General features: G+C 40.0%; 1 long non-coding RNA gene across 2 annotated transcripts; it reads left to right on the top strand.

The window, feature by feature from the left end:
• Window positions 1–12,474: 12,474 nt before the first annotated feature.
• LOC141798304 (uncharacterized) lies at window positions 12,475–15,066 on the top strand. 2 transcript variants are annotated; one of them, XR_012599140.1, is made up of 4 exons: window positions 12,475–12,558; window positions 14,098–14,196; window positions 14,394–14,484; window positions 14,718–15,066. It is a non-coding gene; the product is annotated as an uncharacterized LOC141798304 (long non-coding RNA). The 2 variants fall into 2 exon arrangements; XR_012599139.1 differs by having other exon boundaries at window positions 12,475–12,578.
• The last annotated feature ends 3,740 nt before the right edge of the window (window positions 15,067–18,806 follow it).

Here is an 18,806-nt window from a genome sequence, read left to right as displayed (position 1 = left end):
TGTGCAGCAGGAAAGAAATAGGTGTGATGACTTGATTTGAAAGTTTTGACCTTTTTTGCCTCTAAATCCTGATCATGAAGCATGCAAATGTTTACTCTAAGCTCAACAAAAATCAGATGAAGTGGGTCCCAATGTTTTATATCGACTTGCTCTACTGTGCTACAGGTGTTAGAAATTCATTTCCTGGAGTGTTTCCATGAGGCTGGAGTCAGAAGAACAGAAAATTTATTCATTAAAAAAATACTGAACTGATCCTCAAAGATTAAGATGTTTACAACCATTTGCATTTGTCAATAAAAATTCAGTTCTTCCAAATGTTTAAAGATGACATTTTGATTCTACTCCCTCGCCACCTTCTGGACCTGAGTCTCTGCACACTTTTGTTAATTACTTTTAGCGAGGCGTGTGTTGGATTAGAATTGAATGGAGATTGGATCAAAACAAATTTTCTCTGTTCAAGCCAACTTTTTACTGGATACAATGCACAGCGGTGAGGTATTTATCAGTGCAGTTACATATAGCTCTAAGGTTTGGAATGTGACACCAAGCAAACGTTGTAGCAGCCGGCTATATGTTAGCCTGGTTCTCAGACATATCTGTAGCAAACGTGACAACAAGCCAACACTGTCAGTTTGTAAGTAGTTTAGTAGCGGTTTAGCTAGATTGGGATTTCTGGGATAACAATATGTCATCTGCAAATAAACTGATTTTGTGATGAGATTTTTTGGAGTCTCGATACCTATAATGTTATTATTCTGGCTATTATTCTGCTGCTAGGGGTCAATAAAGACAGTAAATAATGAGGGGGAGAGTGGGCACCCTTGCCTAGTTCCCTTGTGCAATGTAAAGTTTTGTGATGTTTGCCCATTAGTGATGACTGTGGCTGAGAGTGAGGTGTAGAGAGGTGTAGGGTTGTTTGTGTTGGATTCGTGGATGCCTGAGAGTATTAGGTTGTCACGCATGGAGCGTCCTTGAAGCTCTAACACAGTCTCTTTTGGTTCTTTGTTTACCTTTTTCATGGTTGTCATGTCAGCTGTGAGAGTCTGGACAGTGGATTTAAGTTGCTTGTTTTCGGTGTTAAGTTGAGTTATTTGTTCGTGACAGAATTGCAGGCTTATCCTTAACTCTTGAAATTCGTTGTGCAGAACCTCAACGAGAGCTATGCGGGCATCGAGAGAGGAGAGGTGGTTATTTATGGCAATCAACATATCACTAACCTCTCTGTTGTTTGACGGGGGGGGACTGTAATGAGTTTGGTGAGGATTCTGGAGATCTGAGGCTTTCGGTGGATGGAGCAGAGGACGATTTTCCTGTCATGCCGATTTTGCGTTGTCCGTAGTAGTACCTGTCTATGAATTCCTCCAGCTGTTCCAGGGTTAGTGATTTTCAGGATTTAGATTAGAGTTTTTTTGAGTGGGGGCTGTTCAAATTTACTTTTAAGGTTTGAGATTTATGAGTTTTGTTTTGATTCAGAGGCTGGTACCGGCAGCCGCCATGTTGATTCTCGCACCAGTCTCGCGAGAACAGGAGTCACAGCGTCATCAGTGCAGAGAGCCTGAGCCTGAGAGGTCTGCCCAGCACGAGAGGTCTCTACCAACAGAAAATCTATGGCTAGTAGTCCGGCACATGTCTGTAAAGTGTAACGTTAGTGAATCCTGGTTAGCTATGTCCTGCCAGTCATCTACCAAGCAGAGCTAACGTAACCTCACTCTTCATTTTATTGATGGACTCTCAAGTTTGAACAGACCACTGCAGAATAACTGCTGACTATGGATTGGAATCAACATTAGCACAAACAGATTAGCCCCTGTGTTAGCCTTTAACTCGGGCTGTATCACTCTCCTGTTCAGTTTTCTTTTGCTCTTCTGTCCTTTTTCTGTCTGATAGTTTGGCTCCTGCGTCCACCATCACTACAAAATAAATCACAGAAATCATTTTCAGCAGAGAAAAACACAGATCTCTCTTCTCACTACTAAACTCCATCAGCGTGGTGTTGTCATAGAGACCTAGATGTGCCGTAAATCAATCCGGTCCTGTAACCATTAATATTGGCACTGATAATCTCTTTTTTTAGTGCGGATTATGATCAGGTGTATATCTAGACAGGAGACTTTTTCTAAGTCACTTAGAAACTCCTCACATATTTGATTCTCTTTCTTTGAACAGTCCTCAAACAAATGCCACCAATACTGATTAAAACTTTCTTCACACAGAATAGTTCAACAAGCTGAGGTAAAAGTATTGGTCTGCTGCTATAGTTCAGCTTCAAACAACACAAGTATCTTCACCCAGTTCTCAGAAAGTATTGATTTTGATATTTCTGCAGGCCCCGTGTTAAAGTAAAGGACCTGAAGGACCTGAAGGTTTCATTTTTCTGACAGATTCTCGCAGCCTGACAGGTCATTTTTTAAAACCTTAACTCTGCTCTCACACCACCCAGTGCTGCAGCTCCTGGCTAAGAGAGAAAAATTACCATCCATCAACTCTGAAATGTTTTGCCACAGGTCTGATGAAAAGTAACTTCTCTAAATGAGCTGCTGTAGGGAAAAAAAATAGGAAGCAAGTTCCTCCTTTTTCACCCACAGCGGTGTGTGAGGAGGATGTTCCCCTGGTCCAGTGGTTTCATCTGAGGTGCATCATCCCAGGAGTCACAGAGCTTAGAGGTTATTAGAGCTGTTATGTACTTTACACATGTTGTAACCACGTACTGTGACAGACTGGAGCCTGATATTCAACAATCAAACCTGCGCTGTACCCGTATAGTTCAGTGCATTGCATCAAACGAAATGTCTGGCTCAAATTTAGAATGAGTCTTCTCCTCTCTTTCATGTGAAGTAATGAAGTTCAGAGCCGAGTGCTTTGTTTGATGTCGTCCAGCAGTGTGTTCGCTGAGGCTGGGTGGGTTCTCGACTGAGTCAGGTCAGCTACACCAAGGCTCTCCGTCTGACAGCACAGGCCTTTGTACTTAACAAGAGGAGCTCGCACAGGTACGCCGTGCTGCTTTGATCCTCGGGTCAGCTGAATCGCTCACAGGTCACTCCAGAGCTGCGATTATGAGGCTCAAAGCTGCGCTCAGGGAGATATGTTTCAGCCAGAACAAAGCATCTGCATCTACATCCACAGGGAGCGTGCCCTTTTGATTCTCCTCCTGTGACCGCATCAAGATTGGATCTCCTTTACATGTTGTTAATAGTACGGTGGCCCTGAAGGCTACACACATGTTAAATCTAAAAATTGACAAGATTCAAGATCATTTAGAAATAATCTGTCTTAACTGACAAGACAAAGAATTGGGAAAAGAAGAATCTGCCAATATCACGACACTGATCACGAAATTACTTTAAACAACAAAATTAACAAGAAGTCGTTTAAAATCGTGTAAAATCTTGAAGACATCAAGGAAATCCCACAAGTCAAACAGACTTTCTGCTTTATTGTGCCTTTGCCCTGAGGATACTGAAAATCAAAGCTTTGATGGTGGATTTTTATGAGCCTCATGAGACAGAAACTCTTTCCAGCGGGTTGGAAAACTCCTTAGACATATTTTGCCTCATGAAGGTGTCTTTCATTTTGCGTTGACAACTTTTTTCACCTTGAAATAAAGAGACTGCAACATACATTCTTTCATTTACAGAGGCTTGTCTGGTCTGTTTGATTTACTGTTTACTCTGAATCAACATGCAATAACTTAGCAAGATGCTAAAGTCAACTTAAAACAGTGACTACGGGAACAGATTTTAGTGCAAGGTATAAGTAGGGGAGACTGGGGACAGTTGCAACACTTTTTACATTACTCTCAGTTACTCAGAGAATATTTGGACCAGTCTCACCAAATCTTTACATATTAAACCTACATCTGTCTGCTAAATGCCCATACCATTTAAAGATGGCTACATATAACATATCAATCAGAATATTCATTTGATAGAGGAATTCAGACGTTGCAACTGACCCCAAACCTGGGGACAGTTGCAACACAGATCAGGGGCGGTTGCAACATATAAAAAAACCATTAACTTCTCACTAATTATCCTCAGTGTTTTGTCTAAACAGGACAAATACTAATGTTATGACCCAGAGTGGGCTCAAATTCAATTTTCTTTTCTGTTAAGGTATTTAATTAGTTTTGTTTTGTTTTAAACATGGGCCTATCTTGAGTCAATGTGCAGATGTTACTGAAGCAATAAAAAACTCAATATTGCATTTTGGGAAAAAAAAAGAATGGAATAATTTCTTTTTTTTACAATTTCTCTATTAAGATGATTCATTCACTCTATGACAAGTTTATATGACACATACAACATACAACAATAACTAATTGCTCATTTTTGCTTAACAAGTTATTTGGGAAATTATTCTGTTTATCATTAGTGTTAGTTTCTCCAGATGATTGCCTGATCTGTTCACCATGAGCAATAAAATATATTAATTTAGCCTATTTTGAACTAAAAATCTTAAAAATATGGTTGTGTGGTCTCTTCTAACATGGCTAACCTAATAGCTTGGGGACAGTTGCAACAGTTGCAACTGTCCCCATGGTACCAGTCATGACAAAACGCCATGTCCTAGCTAGCCACATTGACATTGACATTGACACATGCTCACCATGTCATTTAATAGTCAACAAACAGTGATTCAAACTAGATAGGTTTGGATTCATTCATACATAAGGTCAGGACAGTATGACAAAAAAACAGCTCATGAAAAAAGCTACTTTCATACCTCCAAAACAACTTAACTTGATAGAAGCAGGACCAGATGCTCAATATGGCCTCTTTCTTCTTGGTGGGTAGAGGATCTAACTGAGCATGTGCAGTGTGAGTGTCATCACTCTAGCATGCTTCTGATTGGAGAAATAAGGCTTGTTGCAACCGTCCCTTGTTGCAACTGTCCCCGGTCTCCCCTATCTTTACCGTCTTCTGAAATCAAGATTTGTTGATTTAAGTCATGAACTTGAAAATAACCCTGTTGATTAATAAATCTGCAAATGTGAGAGAATAAAGCTAAAGATTTGTGAGAACAAAGACTAATATATCATAGATGTAGTAGGGTTAACTCATAATTACAGGCTCTGGTTATCTTGTGTGTGTTTTGAAGGGGAAGATCAGAGAAGCAGGAAGTCACCTTCACTACAATAAATGATGTGGCTCATTGAGTAGAGTTAAATGATACATGGACTGTTTTTATCACACTTCATCTTTCTTCTTCTTCATCTTCAGTTACAAGCAAAGACTTACAGGCCCTAATGCGATCATGATTAACAGCATCCTATTGCCATAACCATCCCAGAAAACCAGATAGAGGATCAGTGATACTGTACACAATGATGTACGATCACCAGAGTACAAAAACTAGAACAAACAGGCTCCTGAACTCCTAACAAAGAGACAAGATGAACAATGCAGCTATGAGCTATTGTTGGGCTAGCATAAGCTAATGTTAGAGATGTTAAAGCATAGACTGTATAAAACATGGACGTAGTCTCGCCGACGTCACCTGTCTGTTTCTGACACGGGAAATGAAGCACATCGGCTATAGCGGCACTCCAGAAACAGCAGATTTTAGCACTTCCGCATTGTCTCATATTCTCAGACCGGAGGTTGCCACTTGCATTAAAGATAACTACATTTCTTTATAGTCAAGTTATAATATGCTGCTTCAAATGTTGATTTGCTTCAGAACAGATGGAAACATCCTTGTTACTTTCATTCATGTTGAGTGGATGTGGTCTTCTCTCAGTTTTCTTGGTTGGGTGGAGCTATGGCTAAACCTGTCAGGGATTAAGACCAGAAACCCCAGAACACCTCCATACCCAGGTCCCCTGAGGGCCAGGGCGTAGGTTTGCATAGGGACGGTAGGGACATAACACTACCAACTTTTCAGGTGGCACAAATTGTCCCCACCAACTTTTAAGCAACTTTTTGCATTATATAATGAGTTCAGTTATATAGGGAATTTAGATTGTCTTACCATATGTTGTAAGGATAGAATTGACCCTACCGTTATTAAGTGAACTATTTTCATAATGTTCAGACATAAATTTACCCCTTTTCACTGGCTGAATGTGCCGGTCCATTTTTTTTCCTCAAACGCACGTTAGATTGGCTAATGACTCCCCCCCACCGACACACACACGCGCGCGCGCACAGTCACTCAGCCCCGACAGAAAGACGTGTCGACAACATGCCGCCTCCTTTGCAGAGGAGGGATATTAAAAGTTTTTTTCGGCCAGCAGCAGCCACTGCAAGTTATGTAAAAAGACGTCAATGTTGTGGAGTTGGGGAATACACCACTAAATTTGCTACTGAAAGTCCGACCTGCATCAGCGTTAGCATACTGCGCATGCGCAGTACTCTCTGTAGAGCCGACTCCTTTCTTTGAGAGGCAAGCGTAAACAAAGTCTTCATCAGTTCAGAGGTCATTACAGCCACACAGTGCTGTCTGGAGTGACACAGACTTCAGCAGATCATTGACATCTAACCCGGAGCGGAACATGATGGAATGTTGGTGAAAAACATGAGTTTTTGGACGATTAATGCAGTTTTAGGAGCGGAGCTGTCTATGAGTTTGGCTGTGCTTGTGGACAAAAGCAGTAGTGTTTTACCTGAAGGAAGGCTCCATTTTTATTTATTTTTGTTATTCTCTAAGACGTTTTTTCAGTTATATTTAATTTATTTATAGGACGGACAATGTTGAGTGGTCTTAAGACAAATGTTTATTTTTGCATTCAGTTAAGAGATTATTAACAAGTTTGTATTGTGTATGTTAATATAATTATAAGTTATGTTCAAATATTGCGATTTAAATTTGCTAATAAAATCCAGACATTTATTCTGGAAGTTTTCAAAATGTTTCTTTAGTAGTTTTTGAAAATAAAGGTTTGAATCGAATGGTGCATCAGGTGAACCAATACACATGAAAGTTAGTATAAGTCAATACAGATTTAGTTTGCATTGATCATTTAGCCTATCAATTAATTAGGTTCATATTTGTGAGAAATGTAGCCCTGACCCCCGTTCACCCAATCTGTTTGGTCTTATTAATGTCCCGTCCCCAGCAAAAAGTGTACATGCAGGTTATGCTGTTATATTGTCCCTACCAATGTTGAGACCAAACCTACGCCCTTGCCCGAGGGCCAGGGTTCAATTTGGTGCATCCATCCCAAAAGGGGAGTCAGATGTAATACATCCCACACACACCCAACAATTTCCACCAGTCCTGTGTCGATGCCCTGACTGGCTGGCTATGCAAACTTTAGTGGATGAATGCATAATTGGAGGAGTGCTACCTATAGAGTCCAGTAGAGGGCTCTCCCTATGTGAGATAGAACATGAGTCCATCATGAAGACAGACTGAAAATGTTGGTCCTTAGATGGTCGATCTAACTTTACAAAACGATTTGCATTCATCAACGATCATGTTCTCCAAGTCTCCTTTAAATTCTCAGATGCTGCTCTGATCCTGAGGTGGAACTGAAGGTCTACACTGAGCATTAGCTTCACTGTGGAATTTCACATCCTAAAAAATGAATTGTTTCCTGCCTCAACCTTAATAAGTGTGGTCACATTTTTTTTAAAGCAGCAAGAAACTACAGGTAGCTTGTTAATTACTCACTGCATGCCATGATGAATGCAGCGCAGCGATTATCAGCTCTGTCTCAGCCCTGAGGCGTGGTGGTAAATCCTCCTTCTCTTCTTCCAAAAGCTCTCAGTTTACAGGACCAACACGTAATGACTTTGCTGTGATCATAACCAAACTGTGTTTTCAGACAGCGCTGGGGATTTATAAGAGACCAGTCGAAAAGCAGCCAAACTCAGCCACTCTTCAGATCCAGCACAGTGCTGTGCACTAGAGGGGTGTGTCACACTGTCCTGCAGGTGGCGCCTACAATAAACTAGTCTGTGATGGTGACTGTAGATGTCAGGTTCAGGATTTTAGCCGTTTCCACTTTCCTCAGTCCCAAATGAGTTTTGTCTTCCTGATATAACATACTTTAAATGTAGCCTTTGTTGAGCAGAATGCAGGAATCTAAGTTTACTAAGGCAAACAGTGAACAATTATCTATATTATAAACATCAAATCTGGTTAAATCTGTTTGACTTTTTCTGCTGAGAACTATATCTGAGATAATTTTTGTAGTAATGGCAGATACTGGACCTGTACTGACAGAAAGAAGAGAGCAGAAGAAAGCTAGGCTAACACAGGGGCTAAACTGTTTGTGTTAATGTTGACTCCAACCCACAGTCAGCAGTTATTCTGCAGTGGTCTGTTCAAACTTGAGAGTCAATCAATAAAATGAAGAGTGGGGTTACGTTAGCTCTGCTTGGTGAGGTTGGAGTTGGTAGATGATGGGGGGTAGGTGATACTGGAAATTTTGATACCCAAGTGATACCAAGTAAGTACAGGGCTAGCATTGCTTATATCATTGCCGATACTGATATTCGTTACATGAAAAAATAAATAAAAAAAACATTGTGATTTTGCCTTTAGTTAGTTGATTATGATTATGATCAATAAAACAGGATAAAGATTTCAGGCAATTTTGCATATTTTTTTTATCAACTTACCATAACAATATAAAACAATAACTATTCTCACAGGGCTTCTCCTCTCACAGACAGACTTAGAGCTTGCATGAACAATGAAGAAATTTGAGTAATTTGCTAGACGTAAAAAAGAGAAACTACAAAAAAGTATTGATCTCATCATGCTAGTATCAATCTGATACCCAAAACTCACCTTAGTAATGATACTATAGATGTATAGGCTCACCCTTAGTAGATGAGCACTGGTAGGACAAAACCAGGTTTCACTAATGTTACACGTTAGAGACACGCCTCAGTGAGCTGGACTGTAACAATAAATTCAGCTACCTACTAAACTATGCTACAAACTGAGTTTTCAAAGTTTGGCTGTTGTCACGTTTCAAACAATAGCACTATATAACTATTAAAAAATACAGTACTTGTCGCTTTGCATTCTGGGAAGAGTTGTCGTGAACAAAGTAAAGTAGTGTTAAAATGAAGATCTGTTTTCCATTCATTTGATTTAAATAAACTCACACCTTGGTAAGAGTCACGTCCTCATGATGGTGGGTGCTAGTGCTCATGGGAAACAGAGTCTCTGTCCTGGAAATACATGCTTTTCCAGCATTTCCTCACATGGCATTTAAAAGTGAAATAAACAGGCTTTCCAGCTGTATAGAATGTACTGCCAAGAATCATTACTGAAGTGAAACAATCTAGAAAACACAGATTTTCTTACTTTTATATCAAGTTTTAGTATGAGTCAGTTAGTCATGTATTGTATTACTGGGTCAGATCTGGTGTCAGTCCTTTGGTCAGGCAAGGCATGACTAAGTTGGGTAGGTATCTAGTCATTTTTAAGCAACTGAAGCTTCTTACCACCAAAATATTTATAATGCCCTCACATCAGCACTTCATATTTAACTGTATTGTAGTTTATTTCTGTTTATAAGAGTTAGTCAAATTTTTGTGCCATACCAAACTTCAAATGTTAACAAGTTTCAACCTTCTGACCTGATAAGGTTTTCTGTTGGGAACCTCTGTTCAGCATTGCGGTCAGCTCTGCTGCCATCTTAAAAGAAGCAGCAGGCCATTGTAATTTGGGCTGGTGACCACGAGGGGGCAGAGCAGGTGTCAATGAATAGAGCTAATGAGTCTGGTTTAGCAGAATTAATTATTAGAGCTGAGAAAAGTCAGATTGTTATGTCGTCACATGAAGATGTATGGTCTTGATTATGAAAACACGTATTTGCATATGCTTTGTCTTTATATAAAGTTGAGGGTATTAGCGTTTTAAATATTTGGAAAGAGTGCTGGTCAAGCTCAAGGTTTGAACATAGTTTGCTGCTAAAAATAATTGTCCCTAACTTAATGCCATCATGAAATTAAGAGTGATTAAGTTATGACTAACTTAAAAGATGGACTAAGAGAAACTGGGACACTAACTGCACAATAAAAAGTGATTACAAAAGGCGTATCTTTCTGCAACACCAGGAACAGCGTTCAAAGGCTGCAGAGGCTTCTGAGTGTGCAGCTTCGCTCCAGTTGCCACAGTCTGAGATATCATCTGAAAACACAACACTTGATTTTTACAGCTGTGGGGAAAAGAATTGAGCCTTGTTGTCTAATTACCCATATTATGTGGGAAACAGCTTCACATCTCAGTGGATAGGGGATAATCTTTATCCATTGCTCATGCTTTTTTTTTTTTTTTTTTTTTTTAAAGTAAATTAACTAACAGCTGTCATAAATCATTTGGAAAGGGCTTTTGTGCCAGCAGCGCTTCAGGAAATTCCCACTTTCCAAACCTCAGCCTGCTGGTCATGCCGTGTTTGTCTGATCCTGCACGCTTTCACAAGGTGTGACTATCAACAGCTGCGTTTAGCTTCACTCTTGTCTCAGGTAGATCATCAGAGAGGGGAAAACACAGACAGCAAAGTCAGTCATGAGTGACAGCTGTAAGAGATGAGACTATAGAGATACATGGAGTGTGAATGTATACATCAAAACATGGAGGAGGACGCCAGAGCTTTAAGTTTCAACATCTCTGTAATAATTTGTTTATCCTGAGGGAGGATTCTGTCTTTTTTGTTTCTTTACAATGTTTCCCATCCAGGTCGGGAAACAGACTCATTCTTAAAAAATCTAAACTATTCTAACACTTCCACATGGAAGGTGTGCGCGCCGTCTGAAAGCTTCAGTTTACCCAGGGGTCAGAGGAGAGATGACACCTGAGCGGCCAACAAAGCACAGCTCTGCTTCCGATCTATCAGTCGTCTTTCAACACAAGACTTTGTGTTTCCCGTTAATTTGTTCTTTGGAAACCACCAGATGCTTCTTTCTCTCTGAAGTGTGAGATATTTTACCAAGCCCTCTGTTTGATAAACAAAAGCAGGTTAAAGATATTTTTCACACGTTCAACCCCCCAGAAAATAAAATGCTGCTTGAAACAATCAACAACAATATATATATATATATATATATATATATATATATATATATATATATATATATATATATATATATATATATATATATATATATATATATATATATATATATATATAAAATCTTTTTTTTTAATTTGCAGCCTGTGTCTTTAAATCCTCTGAAAGAATAATGCGTTCGTGAAGAGCAGTTGTTTCAGCTGATCCCAGGTCTTACTTTCTGGGAAGCTCCATCAGGAGTACTTTTACCTCAGGCCGTGACGGGCCCACAGTGGAGGACCCAGTCGGGTGTGGCAGACTTAAAAGAGGAAATGTTGACCAACTGCCTTGCACACTCCTGCAGTATTTACAGTGTAAACTAAGAGGCTGGCAGAGGAGCGTGTTCTTATTTATCTTGGCTCTCGGCTTATCAGGAGAGATTGGGGCTGTTATGAGAAATATTTTTGTGGGTGGCCTCTTCTGTGTGTTGTGGTTTAGCTGTGAGGCTGTGAGGGAATTAACTGAGTCGTGTCCTGCAAGGTTTTCTTCTGCACACTCAACAGATAATCCCTCATTAAGCTCTGCTCCTCTCTGCTGAATCACACAAAATCATGAATGACTAAACACTATGTATAAAAATAAATCTGACTAACATGAAAACAGCAAAATCAGCATTCAGTTTATCAACGTTAAGTTAGAAATCACTTAGAACTATCTTCACTTCAAAAAATGAAATCTTATCAAGTGTGTACTCATCCAGAAAAATGTCTTGTTTCAAGTTGTTTGAAGACAAAAATGAGATCTGAATTGCTTGTAACAAGTAAAAAATCTGCCAATGGAACAAGAAAAAAACTGCACAAAAATTTGCTTTAAATTGGTACAAGTAACTTTTCTCTTGTTCTATCGTCAATTTTTTTACTTGTTACACGGAATTCAGACCTCATTTTTGTCGTTTAATGACTTGAAATGAGACACTTTCTGGAATGATCAGGTGAATATGGGTTAAATTAAGTCTAAAAAGACATTTTCTACTGAAAATAAGACAAAAATACTTGATATGATTTCAGTTTCTTTCCAGTGATGAGGAATACCTTAAGTTTAATAAAAGTAACTGACTGACTAGTAGCAGCTTGTTCCCTGCTTACAGAACACGTTAGCTGACAAAGAGACTAAAAGGTAGGACCCAGACGTACACAGCTCAGACAGAAAGGCTCCATATTATAGGAGATTTCAGGTGACTGGAATTACAGAAAAAACAGCTAAGCTGGCAAAAACTAGATAACTATATAACTCAAGATTACAGCAAGGCTAGAAGAAAAAAAAGGTAAAAAAAAAAAAAAAAAAAAAAAAAAACTTTCAAGGCTTTGGTAATCTACACTGGTACTTGGCAAAGATTGGCACATGAAGGAACTGATTAGACAGACGATCTGCCACAGGACAAGGAGAAGTTGAGACTTTACCACATGAGGTAAAGGGACACAGGTGGAAACAATGAGGAGCAGTGATGACAATCACAACAGTGGGAAAGCACCGGGACAGGGACTGACATGATCTGAAACGAGAGGAGAGAGTCTGGAGCAGGGACGGAGCCAGGATTTCAACTTTGGGTGGGCCTTGAATTACAAAAGTTCGTAAATAACTATTACTATATAGATGTAATTCTGTTACTATGTGAAATTTGGAGCAGATTTGGTTTCTTTTTGATTATTTAATATTTGATCAAATTTTATAAAATTTTAGCCAATCACTCGGCAATGGCTCTCAATGGTATCGGCCAAAGAGTAGTGCTGTAACACACCAATAGGCTGCGCTGCATCAACTTTACATGTATCATAGGCAGTAAGAGCAGCAACATTAACCACAGTTAAACAAAAGACAGAAAATGTTCAGTCTTTCTCAAAATAATTTTCTAGTCCTAGAGGTATAACATGAGGCTGAATGTGTTGTAACTTTTTTACCAACAGACTAAAAGATTGCAAAACTTGGCTCAGTGTAAAATGACAGGACATCCAACAAAAACAAAAAGAGCATAAAGTGACAAAATTGTATAATAATTCTCTTTCAAACCGTTTTCCAAAAAATAATGATAAAAAAAATAAATAAAAAAATAAAAAATAAAATAAAAAGTTTCAGGTAGGTTATCAGAAAGTGGGTGGGCCTGAGACCTTTAGGCCCACCCATGAAGCTGCCCCTGGTCTGGAGTCAATTCATGGAAGTGAGCACGGTAACTACATATAAAGGGCTAGTGACTTTCAAAATAAAGCTAACCATGTCCAAACCAGGTCATATTTAGCTTAACTACAACAACAAACAGGCAAAACGGCTAAAATACGCTGGCTGCGTCTGCAATACGTCTCCGTTCCGTTACAGCAAAGTGATCAAATAGGTTGCATTCAAATCAATGTGTCAACTCACACTGGATCTGTTCTGCTGCAGTATGCCCATGTGGCTGATCCATTGTATCACAGGTAATATGCAGCCAACCTATTTTGACGGATGCAGAGCGATGACTAATATTTTCAGCGTAGGAAAGATCAAGGGGCACAGGAAGTCATGACTGGAAACTGCCTAAAAACACCCAGTGACCTTCAAAATAAAACAGACAGTGTCAAAATCAGTTCATATTTAGCTTGGCTACATCTTTAAATGTACATAATAAGTGGAGCCAGACCAGGAGTCAACAGGTTTGAGGTTTTGCAGCCCAACATGAATTAATCAATGGAGTGGGAAGAGCAGGAACTCCTCAGTCTGTGACTCCAGGTGTCTGTAAAGTGTAAGTCGACAAACACAGCCAACACGCAAAAAAGTGGAACCACAGACACATCTAGTGTATTTCCTAATACGAGCAACATTTATCTGATGAATCCAGAAAATTTTATTTTTCAAGATATTCAAAGAGAGACTAACATTTTTCTGACACTCTTTACAATCAATTCTGTCTCAGATTTTGATTTTTGCATTGCAAAATGGAGCCTGTCAGCCAAGATGGCACAACCTAGTTGCAACAAGTCTTTTGACATCGTCAGTGACTACTGCTAGGGATTTGGGCAAAGCATCTCCAGGGTGTTCCACTTCTGCATCCACCTCCAAGGATATGTTAGTTGATGTTAGGAGTTAATCAAAGTGTTTTGTCCTCTGCCCAACAGTATCTCCATCAGTGTGTCAGGAATTCTCCTCCCTGAGTCCTGCCGTACTCTTCTGACTCATGCCAGTGTTTGCCTGAACTTCCCTGCAGCATACCAAAGGTACTATGGCATGCTGATACCCTGAATACTGACTCTTCATCCATGTCGTGGCATTATTTATTGACAGTAACTTAGAACAGGGGGCTTTCAGTGTATGATACCTGTGCCCTGATAAATGTTGAAAATGTCTTTTGGAAGGCTGCTGCATGATAAGTTTCTCAGCCATGTAATGATGCAAACATTTCTGTCTTATCGAGCCAAATTAATTTAGAGTCCTGAGAAAGCAGCGCACAGAGAGCTTTCTGCAGCCGGGTGCTCTTTAACCTGAACTTTCATCGCCTGACGTAGGTGAGTCTGGCTACAACAAAGGATAATGGTTCTGATGACGGATCCCAGGGCTGTCTCACTGTGTGGCATGCAGTCTGCTTCTGTGCTACTGCTGTGACACGCTCACACACACACACACATAGTCCCACACACACATACACACACATTGTGACATTGCTGTGGGCCTCAATCACAGGTACTTGTTGGGCTCTGCCAAGATCAGCTCAGTTTCAAGGTGATTTATTCCATTTCAGGTGAAAAACTTCCAGCAAACTTCTCTGGATACAAGTGAATCACAGGGCTTCACCCGAGTGCTCACAAACCCCAGCAAGCAATGGCAAGCAAGGTTACTCACAGCCCAGGAACACATTTCTTTGAATCAGGAGGAGAAATTTCAGCACCATTAGTCATCTTTTAGTAAAATGTTTTTCACGCTTGGACCCTCAGGGCCACCGTCACTTGGGCTTGTCACTACAGAGGAAGGAGTAGAAAAAAATGTTTCAAGAAATGTAAAACATGCTGGAGTCGTATTTCAGAATGTATATGATATCTACTACATGCTGTGGTGGTCGATGCTTCAGAATATTGTCAGAAGCTTTTGGGAAAAAAACTTTGAGATAAAGATGATGATTGTTTAGGAAAGCCAACAGTCAGGCCAGATTACAGAAGCCTGTTTAGGAAGGAGAAAAAAACATTTCAAGGGTTGGTCAAAATGTCAACAACAAGTTCTCAAAGCTATGATATCCACAAGTGTTCAACACCTTTCTGGACTTGCTGACTTGTTAAACATTTACTAATCAGCTCATGATTCTGAAGACAGTGTGTGCTTTTTATCTGGTATCACTTGGAATAAAAAAGCATGAAGTTGAAATAATCTCTTTTGGTCTGAAATATGAAACACTCTGATTAATCTCTGAATTTCACTTGTTTATATTGATTAACCGTATTTTTAATCACAGTTTATCTTTACCATGTTCAGGGCCGCGAGTTGAAAATAACAGAGTTACCAACACTGTTGTTGTTTTCCAGGAACAGGTATTCTAATTATTTTCTTTGATAAACATTACAACACTGTTACCATTGCTGACAGTTATTTTACACTGATATCTAACAGCTGTTATCCAGCCTACATGGTTCACTTGGCCACGCACAGGACAGAAGCTGCAAATAAAATCTGATGCAACAATAGTTGAGTTAAAGCTAGTGTTTTCAGGATGGAAGTGCAGGCACTGCTTTTACATACATGTGAATTGTACAGTACATTATGTCCCAGAGCAAAACCCACTGAAATAATCTGAATTCTTCAGCATATTTGCAAGTTTTTCAAAAATTACTTCATAACATATTTCCAAATCCAGTCCAGGTGAGAATGATGGCTGTGATTGGTTTCCTTCTTTGAGGAGCACAGCACGTGGCCAATTGCATTTTAGAAAACAAAAACACCAACAGCTGACTATGTTGAGCCTAAAAGGAATGAGTCGTGATAAGCCTTGAAATTTCGTAAAGTGAAAGTCATACATTAAAAAATAAATTATTAAAATACTGTTAACATCTGACTATCCACAGGTTTGTGATGATTCACATACCCACATTATTACTCTGCTTGCTTCTGTGTTGTGGTCGCCTGCTGTCATTGGTCTGTTAATCTCATAGACTGTATAAAACATGAACATACTCCATACCCATCTGTGTCTGAAATGGAAAATGAAGCACATCAGCTATAGCAGCCATATTGGTAGTGGCAAGGGCTTCGTCTACAACTATAGGGTGCCTGTCTGTCACGTGACCCTGAGCTGTGCCTTTGATTGGGCGAGCTTGCGATCTTAATATCCTCTGAACTGCAGAGTTAGAAAAAAATTCACCACCCATACAGTGTGTGCTGATAGTAAAATTAGCGACTCAGACAGGAGAGTTTTTTGAACCGGGCTGTAAATAGGTTAATTTCTGCTTTGAAAATGGCTTTTTTTTGGCTTGGTGTGAATGTGACTTCAGGTACATCCAGAGTCAGCCTCAAGAGGACACTGGAGAAACTGCAGATTTTAGCACTTCATCATTGTCTCATATTCTTAGACCAGATGTTGCCGCTTGGTTAATCTGCACAATAGACTGTAAAAAAACAAATTGACGTTATCTTGCTCGGCTCAAAGTGTGGTCACCACAAAAACTGCTCCCCTTGGTGGCCTGCTGCGGTATAGGTGATAAAAAAAAATCCATCTCCCCAGTCATTCCCGGTAGGCTGTGGTCAAACTTTGAAAAAATAACACACCTGGTAGAAATGTTTCTTCAGTCCGATTGTTGAGGTGATTTGTAGATATAATTTGGCTGCCTTGTATTTAGGTCCTCTTTCTACTGAAACCTTTTGTTTTCATTAGTTATAAGAGGTTAAAAACTAGGTTTTATTTTGCATTTAATGATTACTGACAGCTGCCGTTCTGGGGAATTTTTTTCAGGGATTGTAAAATATGTCAGGTGGGACAGTCAAGAAGACATTAGACTCTCCGATTAAAAATATGTATATTATTTTTGTCATCCCGCTCCATTTAGAGTTCCTCACAGTCTTTGCTGTCTTTGCTGCGCAGGCTCTGGCTGCACAATGGCTGCCAGTGGGGGCACCTGTGACGGGGATATTTTGGCTTTAAAACCGTGCAATGGTAAATGGTGGAGCCACACTGTCCACTCTACATACAGTCAATAATCTGCACCTGTATGCTTAGCTTATACCTGTCGGCTCAAAGTATTTAGGTGATACCAAAGTGTTGTTTGGACCGAATTGAAAACTACTTTTAGCTTGTCCATTTTTTAAATTAAGTCGTGCCCTTTAACATTTCAGTATTGTCGTTATTTTCTAACACAAATGCAGCAGTAAGAAGCATTCATGCCAGCCTTTAATCCCATTGCAATCCAGGTGTCAGTACTGACTAGAGAGAAAGTTATAATTCCTCCAGAAACACTGCCTAAAGCTAATAATCTATCTGTTGACATATCCTTTAGCCAGTTGTAAAATAGTTTTATGATAAAATCTCTGAATATCATCCTGCCTCTCTATGTTTTGAATCTATGTCATCCTCTTAGCCCAGCATTCCTTCACTCTTCCCTTTGAGTTTTTGTCACCTTCAGTAACAAATCAGCTCAGAAATACATGCTTTCTCTTAGAGATGGATTTAGGGTGAAAACATAACTAAAAATCAAGTCATGGACAGTGCTCTATAACAATGAGGAGTTGCTTTGTGCATCAAGAGAATCGATGCTTCTGGAGGAAAAGAAAAAAAGTTTTCTTCCTATGTGCATTTTTTTTCTTTTTCCCCTCCTGCTTTGCTCCAACCCTCTGTGCATCGGAGCAGGAAAGCCCTGTGTGATTTACACCTCCCAGCAGCAGCTCAGCAGATAAACCCTGACATGAACTGGTACTGTATGCTAAATGTAGCCTGACCTGGGGCTGTGAGGTGGGGTTTCTGCCTGCAGTCAACCACCTCTCAAAGGCTCGATGCTTTCTGCATCTCAGATGGAAAATTGATCCTGTCCACAGCTAATGAACATCCTTTGTTAACACAGGGATGACAAATTGAGGAGACAAAATGTGCCGTGCCATCATAAAGTATTCTCTCTCAGAGCAGCGCTGTGTGCTGCCTGTGGATGTGGGGAATGCAAATCTGTTCTGTTGTGCAGCAGTCAGGCAGACAAAGAGCCGGGCCAGGGCCGTCAGCGACTGTGGGACATACTAAGCATCTGGTGACAGATCTGTCGGGATGCATGACCACTTTACACTGGGCTGCCTGTGTGTGGGAGTCTTGGATAGATACATGGAGTGTTTTTACTGCAGACTTAGAGCACACCTCAGGAATGCCAGCGCAGTCCTGTCTTCACTAGTAAACCTGGCTGTGTGCTCTACCCCCAAACAGCCGTGTGTTTAATTGTCTGTGGTAGAAGCCTGCAAAGTGCCTTCTCTTTCCCCATCTGTCACATGAACACATCACTAGGTGTGCTTCCCCAGGAAGAATAAATCAGGACCAAATGTGATGCTCTGCTGCATTCATACTAAGATTGTTTGTCGGGCTGGAGGTTAAGCAGACAGGTTGATGATTCAGTGCTGATGATTCAGCAGGATCATGATGAAAAGTTGGTCTTAAAGCTCAGAGAGGAAGAATACCACATTTGCAAGAGGGCTGTTCAGTCTTGCTTGATGATTTTAGCAGATTATTGAAAATAAAATAAAGTAGAATCTAACTGACCTTGCTCTTTGTTTCCTTTACCTCCCTGTTAGCCAACATATCACAAACCTGTCATGATGTTCAGCACTTTGAGAAAATGTGACAACAGTAATACTGCGTTTACCAGACTCAATT

This window comes from Halichoeres trimaculatus, unplaced genomic scaffold (assembly GCF_033239565.1).
Source record: "Halichoeres trimaculatus isolate MK-OKI-2021-1 unplaced genomic scaffold, fHalTri1.1 fHalTri1_scaffold_1, whole genome shotgun sequence".
NCBI classification, from domain to species: Eukaryota; Metazoa; Chordata; class Actinopteri; order Labriformes; family Labridae; genus Halichoeres; species Halichoeres trimaculatus.
The sequence above is the reverse complement of the archived record's forward strand: the minus strand, read 5'-3'. Positions and strand labels throughout refer to the sequence as shown.